This window comes from Lactuca serriola, chromosome 1 (assembly GCF_051521515.1).
Source record: "Lactuca serriola cultivar US96UC23 chromosome 1, Lser_US96UC23_V15, whole genome shotgun sequence".
In the NCBI taxonomy this organism is placed as follows: Eukaryota; Viridiplantae; Streptophyta; class Magnoliopsida; order Asterales; family Asteraceae; genus Lactuca; species Lactuca serriola.
Window position 1 is genome coordinate 10,848,957 of NC_136408.1, and position 8,201 is coordinate 10,857,157.

The 8,201-nt window shown below is 37.2% G+C and overlaps 1 non-coding gene and 1 pseudogene across 1 annotated transcript; both read right to left on the minus strand.

Moving 5' to 3' along the window:
- Window positions 1–1,694: 1,694 nt before the first annotated feature.
- On the minus strand, window positions 1,695–2,369 carry LOC145051509 (secreted RxLR effector protein 161 pseudogene; annotated as a pseudogene).
- Window positions 2,370–7,666: 5,297 nt separating this feature from the next.
- On the minus strand, window positions 7,667–7,773 carry LOC145080830 (small nucleolar RNA R71). The gene has a single exon (XR_013695412.1). It is a non-coding gene; the product is annotated as a small nucleolar RNA R71 (small nucleolar RNA).
- Window positions 7,774–8,201: the final 428 nt, after the last annotated feature.

Below are 8,201 nucleotides of genomic sequence, written 5' to 3' on the forward strand. Positions count from 1 at the left end.
CGAATAAACCAGCAGGTGGGTCCGGAGGAAACGAGGAGAATGAAGATGATGATTCGTCAGATTAGTTTGTGTTTTGGTAGACTTGTTATGACATATGTATGGATTATAACACTTTTGGTATTTATTTTGGTACATGTATGGATTATAACACTATTGGTATTTATTGGATTTCGTTATGAAATTGTTTTTATGCATTTTATGTTTTTGTGTTTTCTGCATTTAATGTCCTTACGTATCGGTTTTTTTGCACCCAAAAATGGTTGATTTTAAAAATAAAAATAAAAATGAACATTACCGATGACACAATTACCGATGACAATTGTTATTATCGACGACACTAGGTATTAACAATGACAAATATCTTTAGCGATAATTTTTTAGGCAATAGTGACGGGGCAATAGTGGCTACAAGTCGTCGCTATTGCCTTTACCGGCAACGGAGCTTAGTTTTAACGTCAATTTTTGTTGCCGCTAATTAATCCTTTTTCTTGTAGTGAATCATGTTAAATGAATCAATAATCGAAATAGTAATAAATTTTGGATTAAAAACTTATGCAAGAAAAAGAATATTAAATTTTATATGAAAACTCATATAGAAAATATTATAATATTTTTGGACGAAGAAAATACATACAATAAAACCTCTAAAAACTAATAATGTTTGAAATCATTTTTATTATTTTATGGATAAGTTAATTAACCGATAAATTAATATTCATCAATATAAAAAGACTTTTGTAATTGATTGAAATCGCACTAAAAAATGTATCTTAGGAAAAATATTGTATAATATCTATTAAATAAAATATAATATGATTTTAAAGAAAAATTAGTTTTGTCATTTAAAAAAGGCTACCGACTTTACATCAATATAAAACTTATATTTTTCTAGGTTGAGCTGAAACATAAATTCATTGTAATATTACTGAAAATAAATACAGTTTTAATTCTTTGTTAATATAACAATTATTCATTTTATTTTTATTAAAAACATTCAATTTCTGATGGGGATAAAAAAAATACTATATAAACAAGTCAAAAAATTATTAAAACTGCGGCCAACAATATCTCCTTATTATCTAAAAGGTGTCACAAAATATGTTGGCCTTTTACAGGGGTATTTGTGTCTTTATGCAGAAAGTAACATAACAGGGGACAATAGTTGAATATCACAGTGGGCAGAGTTAAAAGAGAAATGGGACAAGAAAGTAAATCATAGGACAGGGGCAGAAAGCTGCAAATTTCTTATTCATAAACCGGAAGAGAAAAGAGGATACAAACACCTCGTACATACCTGACTATTTAAACAAAAAAACTTTGCATAAAAATAGCAACAGCTAGCTAGAGACCCAGGGACTAACCCACATGACCTTGACTTATTCTTATCTACTAATAGTTAAGGAATTAAATAAAAACATGAATAAGCCAAAATATGACATCTAGTACTCTGAATTACTTTAACACTTTCCCCCTTAATTCAGAGTTTGCTTCACTCTCACTCCAATCAAGCTGTGCATCTCCTCATGTTTCACTTTTGTCATTGCTTTGGTGAGGATGTCTGCCTTTTGGTTCTTGCTGCATACATGCTTCATGATTATCTCACCATTTTCAACACATTCTCTAATGAACTGAAACCTTATGTCGATGTGCTTACTTCGTCCATGTAACACCGGGTTCTTCATGAGGTCAAGGGCTTACTGGTTATCAACATACAAGACTGCAGGTGGTATGTCTTGACGAGTTAAGGTAGTGAGGAGGCGACGCAACCAAATGCCTTGACATACAGCCATTGTGGCTGCTATGAATTCTGCCTCACATGAAGATAAAGCCACAACTCGTTGTTTCTGTGATGCCCAAGTAACCAGATTACCATTCACATAAAAGACCATTCCCCCAGTGCTTCTTCTATCAATCTCATCATTTCCCATATCACTATTAGAACATCCAGTGATAGTGATTTTTCTTTCTCCTTTAGTATAAACTATGCCATAATCTAAAGTGCCCTTTACATACCTTAGTATCCCCTTCACTGCTTGGAGGTGTTTCAAGGTTGGTTTCCCCATGAATCTACTGACTACACCAACTGCAAAGCTTATATCCGGTCGAGTGTGTGTTAGATACTTGAGGCCTCCTACTATGCTCCTGTATTTAGTGGGATTTACCAATTCTCCTTCTTCATCTTTTCTTAGCTTCAGTCTGTATTCCATCGGGCTATTGGTGGGATTGCAGTCTAGCATTCGAGTCTTGGCCAACATGTTCTTAGCATATGACTCTTGCTTTAAAGTGATACTTGTTTCATCTTGTCTCACTTCAATTCCCAAAGAATAAGACAATAACCCAAGGTCACTCATCTCAAATTTTGCATTCATCTCCTTTTTGAACCCATCAACATTTGTGACATCCCCAATTTCACGGCTAGAAAAGACCGATTTGTTTATGCTTTGTTTTTAAAATCAGAGTAATCATTTAAAGAAAAATGTTGCGGAATTTGTTCCCAAAACAAAAATATGATAAAAATTTATCAAAGCATTTCCTAAAGAAAAGTATTTTTCATTATATAACAAAATCTCGGGATGTCATGTTCCGATACAGACACATAAGCATAAACAGAACTTACATTTATTTACACTAATGATTTACATCTCCTTTAATCCCTCAGTGAAATATGACTTCGTATTGATACCTGTGATACAAAGAAAACTGAGTGGTTCAGGCTTGGGAGCCTGGTGAGCATATAGAGTTTTCAACCCACAATAGTATAATTATTATATTTAATCAGAAAACAACCAACCCAATTACCCATCCCCATTATCTTCTTTATTTCTTAAGGTTTTACCCTAAGAACCAACTATCCTTCATTCATTCGTTCCTAAGGATTTACCTAATGAATTGGCACGAAGTCCATTACTGCCAAAATTTATCTAGCAGGTACTAAATCCATAACTATCAGGTGCTAACTCCATAGTCACCAAGGTTCACTTAACAAGCGCTAACTCCATAGTCGCCAAGGTTTACTCAACAAGCACTAACTCCATAGTCGCCAAAGTTTACTCAACGTGCGCTAACTCCATAGTCGCCAAGGTTCATCAAATAGGCACGAAGTCACATCGTCGCCAAGGTTTATACAATAGGCGCTAACTCCATAGTCACCAACTATCCCATCTACCCATGTTCTACCCAACATTTTCGTAGATATAAATACTTACATAGTTTAAATCATTTAACACCTGCATAAAACTTCAATTCCATGCCCATCTCAAATAGACAAATAATATATATACACATAGCACGTATTTCATAGAAAATACTTCGTATTTATGTGTTAGAAGAAAGTAACTACACACTCACTTGATCAGAAGATGATCGGTCAGCACTACGACTTGTAGAAGTACTATTCTTTGGTAGATCTTGAAGATCTTCACAAAAATTGGCTTCCCGCGGGCAGAGCTTCTGCTCGGGAATTGTACTTCTCGGGATCTTCGGGGCTTTGGGACTTGCTTCGGGGATCGAGAATGATACCGGGGCTTTGGGATATTTCTTGCACGAAAATCGAGGCAAAACGGGAGAGAGAGAAGAGAAAATGAGCAAAGAAATACGGCAGCCTCACACTCTATTTATAGGGTGTTGAATCTGGGATTACGCTGGGCGTAAATCTTGGTACGCTGGGCGTACTAATCCTTACGTTCAGAGTACGCGACGTCATTGCATGCGTATGTGCTCGAGTGACGTCATTGCATGCGTAGCTGAGGCGGTTCCGAGTACGCTGGGCGTACTCCAAAATTACGCTGGACGTACTCGATTAAGCAGACTTCAAACTTGCGTAACTTTCTCATACGAGCTCCATTTTTGACGTTCTTTATATCCACGCATAGGCGAGACTAAGATCTACAACTTTCATTTAGACTCCGTCGGCTAATTTTGATATTATTTTTATTATTATATTTTAAGTAGGCCGGGATAGGAAAACTCCGTTATAAATTCATAACTTCTTCATCCGACGTCCGTTTTCGTCTGTCTTCTTACCATTGAACTACTATCGACAAGATCTTCAATTCTCGTTTAGATTGTTTCAACCAACAATCACTCGATCTCGAATTCGAATTTCGGGCTGCATACTGCTAAGCTGAAACTTATAAAAATCATAACTTCCTCATACGAAGTCAGATTTGGGAATTCTTTTTATGCACGCTCTCGGTTTAACGAACTCTATGACTTTCGTTTAGATCCCTAGGGCTAAATATCACTCTAACGTAATTTCACTATTTACGTCGCGTTGTGTCGTGTCGGTTCTGTCGCGAAACTTCGATAGGTCATAACTTCTTCGTTATAACTCGGATTTCGGCGTTCTTTATATGCACGAAAACCTTGTGACATATACTAAAAATTAGTTAAGATTATTCATTCTAAATAATATTCTATCAAAAAGTCGTTTTTGACGCTTATCGTCTCAAAATTAACTAGCCCTGATATACGGGCGTTACAACATCCTCTTGGAAACTCCCTATTACTATTAAATCATCCACATATACCCCAACAATCAAATTCTTTTCACCTGTTTTTCTTGTGTAAACTGAGTATTCTTGTAGACACCTTTTGAAACCCAAACTTTTCAAATACTTGTCTAAGTATGCATTCCATGCCCTTGGCGCAGGCTTTGACCCATAAAGTGCCTTCGACAGTTTGTAAACTTTCTCTGTTTCTCCTTCTTTCTCGTACGCTTCGGTTGTGATACATACATTGTCACACCCCAAAACCAAGCACGACGGAAACGTTCTGGGGCGGAGGACGTCATGTACAGTATCACAACAATGAAAAGTAGTAAACAAGCAACAACATCATCCATTGCATTAATAATATAATTTTAATACAAGTGTGTTCTGTCAAATTATAATAGACACTAAAGAATAAATCAAAATGAATGATACGTCTTGAACGAGCACCATCTTCCCTGAACCTTGCATCAGTACATGTCTATGGTTGACCTGAGGATACAAGTTATTTTGAAAGAGAGTATCAGCTTTAAAGCTGGTGAGATCATAAGTATTTTAGTATCTTAATTTGTATGTATATGAACTGTAAGTATTGAAAATGTATATGAACTGTAAGTAATGAAAATGTTTTGTATGATCCTAGGAAGCCCTATGTTTCCTACTAATCGTATCCTTCTACCAAGGCATCTAGTTTCTGTGTGTGTGGCTCTTGTAAGAGTGTGTATTTTCCCAAATCTGACTATCATTAACCAAAAATATAGTTTCTACATTACCGTGCGTTGTGTGAATGTTCACGAAGTGAATGTAATGGGAAAATGAAATAGTACTATGGTGTAGTGTCGAACTACAACCGTACTAATTACCTTAAGTCTAGGGTAATTCTTATAAGTATTGTAGTATTTGTGATAAGTGACTACTTCTGTACTCCTATTGCCTTATTTGAGGGATAAGGCATAATGTGATGGCTAGATCCCAGGCTGGACGCTCCCCTGTCAAAGGGATTTTGGGACCTTTACACGCCCATGCATATTTGCATGCCGTGAACATCCACATTACTATGATCATGTATACCCGATATAACTATCACAATGCGTTGCGATTCATCGGTATAGTTAGATCCTGAACTTGCTCTGTGCTATAGCACCTAGTGACGTATGTCCTATTATCGTATATGTAAGCGTACTCATGTAAACGTATATATGTAACCGTACTCATGTAAGCGTAATCATGTAAACATATCTATGTAATAGTATAGTAATGTACTGTGATGTTTTATGTGTGCTAGCTGTAATGTGTGTTCTCTCTCTATCTAGCATGTATAGTAATGTACTGTGATGTTCTACGCGTGCTAGCTGTAATGTGTGTTCTCTCTCTATCTAGCATGTATATTAATGTACTGTGTGTACTAGCTGTAATGTATGTTCTCTCTATCTAGCAAGAATTATCTCATGAATGAACTGCCTCATTGTATGATATCGCGTTCTAGTAATAGTTCTAGTATCTTCCTAAACTACCCATATGGTAGCTTACTAGTAATATAACCGGTACGTATGAACATGGAAGTATACCCTTGCTACCCAAGGGCATTGGATAAACTGGAAGGACCTTTATGATTATATATGTACATATGATATATAACTAAAATTTAAACAACCTTCGGACGGATATCCGATGTCCCACCAGACCACATCTCAAGCGCGAAAAGGAAATAGGGTGGATAGCCTTCCTAAGTCTTTTAAACATTTCTTATATAACTATACATATAGAGGCATGCAATTGATAATATAAAAGCATAAAATAAGTTTTGTAAAAACTTTGAAAATAATTATTATCTAAGAAAAGATCGACTTGATGTCAATCTATAAAACGGTTTGAAAGCATGGGTTTGATAAAATAGTTTAAGTATAAAGAAACATTTGTTTGAAACACAATTGTAAATGAGTTTGAAATGAAACATACAGAGTAAAATGTACAGTTTAATAAGGAGTTTTAAACATATAAAGTATTTATGAAAATCATTTGAAGGAAACTGTTTGGTAAAATGGCTAATGAATAGTAAATCATTTGAATGCTGCTTATTAATCACATGTGATTGATATAATAAGTAGCATGATTCTACTTGTATCCCCCCATAAAGCATTTAAAAACATTTTAAACATTGATTAAGGGGTATGAACTCACCTGTTGTGGGTGATACGGATGAACTGAAGAGGTAGGACTGCTAAGTGTCAAGTGAAGTCTTGAACACACTCTATGATCCTAGTTAACATATAATATCACATATATGTAACAAATTAGTCTATAAACAACTAATAAACTAGTCAAGACACCCTAGGACATGCTAAACACCTTTATCAAGTGTTATTAGCCTCTGTGTTTTGCCTTGAACTCGCCTAGTGCATTCGTGCTGACTCGGCGAGTACATCGTTGTTACAGTTTGAATTTTTTATTTTATTTTTGTTCTTTTTACGCGTTTTCTGTTTTGTTTACAGTTGTTTCATGACCCGAGGATCTGATACACCTCTGGTCCCTCCTCTTGAAGACCCGGAATCCGCACTAAGGAGGAGCAAAGGCAAAACCGTTGGAGAATCCGCTTCTTCAAAGAACTCGCCACTCAAAAACCTCAAGTCCGTTTTCAGCAAGAAGAGGAGCAGCAAATCAGAAGCATCCAGTGCCTCTTTGACAATCGGAGACCCAATTCAAGAAGACACCGAGTACGAGACCGAGGAAGAAGAAGAACCCACATACGAGCACGAATCCGAGTTTGAAGACGATTTAGCTATCACTATGGCTAATATCGATGAAGTCCCCATGGGGGAATGGAAGAAGAGAATGCGCGATGACACCGACCCGGGACTTGTGCAGCCCGCAATTCCCGCAACCGCTACTTTCGAACTAAAAGGCCATATTCTTGCTCAACTCAAGGAGATTCCTTTTTATGGGAAGGATCACGAAGACGCCTACAAGCACTTGGACGAAGTGAATGATGTGGCTGACTACTTCAATGTACCGAATGTTCCACGCGAGATCCAGCTTCTTCGCATGCTTCCAGTCACGTTCAAAGGTGCTGCAAAGGATTGGCTAAAGTCACTTCCTCCCGGATCGGTCACCACATGGGCAAAGATGAAATAAGAGTTCATAGACCACTTTTGCCCGCCCTCCAAGATAGCCAAGCTAAGCTAAAGAAAGCCATTGCCAACTTCGAGCAACAACCCGAAGAATCTCTTTATGAAGCTTGGGAAAGATACAAGAGCTTGCTTAGAAATTGTCCACACCATGACCTCAATAGCCAACAAAAGGTCTCCATTTTCTATGATGGAGTCAATGTCACCACAAGGCAATTGCTCAATTCACAAGGCCCGCTCACGAAGAAGGCGCCCCCGGTAATCAAGGAGTTAATTGAAGAATTCTCTAAGCATTCTAGAGAATACCACAATCCAAGAAATGAAGTAAGTCGGGGGGGGGGTAGTGAACTCGACAAATGATAGCATGGCAGCGGTGATAGCCAAGCTCGATAGTCTAGATAGAAGGATGACAAAAATGGATCAAACAATCCATGCTATTCGGGTTGGATGTGAGAATTGTAGAGGGCCTCATCTCACAAAGGATTGTGATTTGGATGAAAATGGAAACAAGAAGGCTCTAGTGTTCTACTCAAGTGGCGATAGATACAACGAGAATTGGCGAAAACCGAAGAAGGAATGGCTCCCA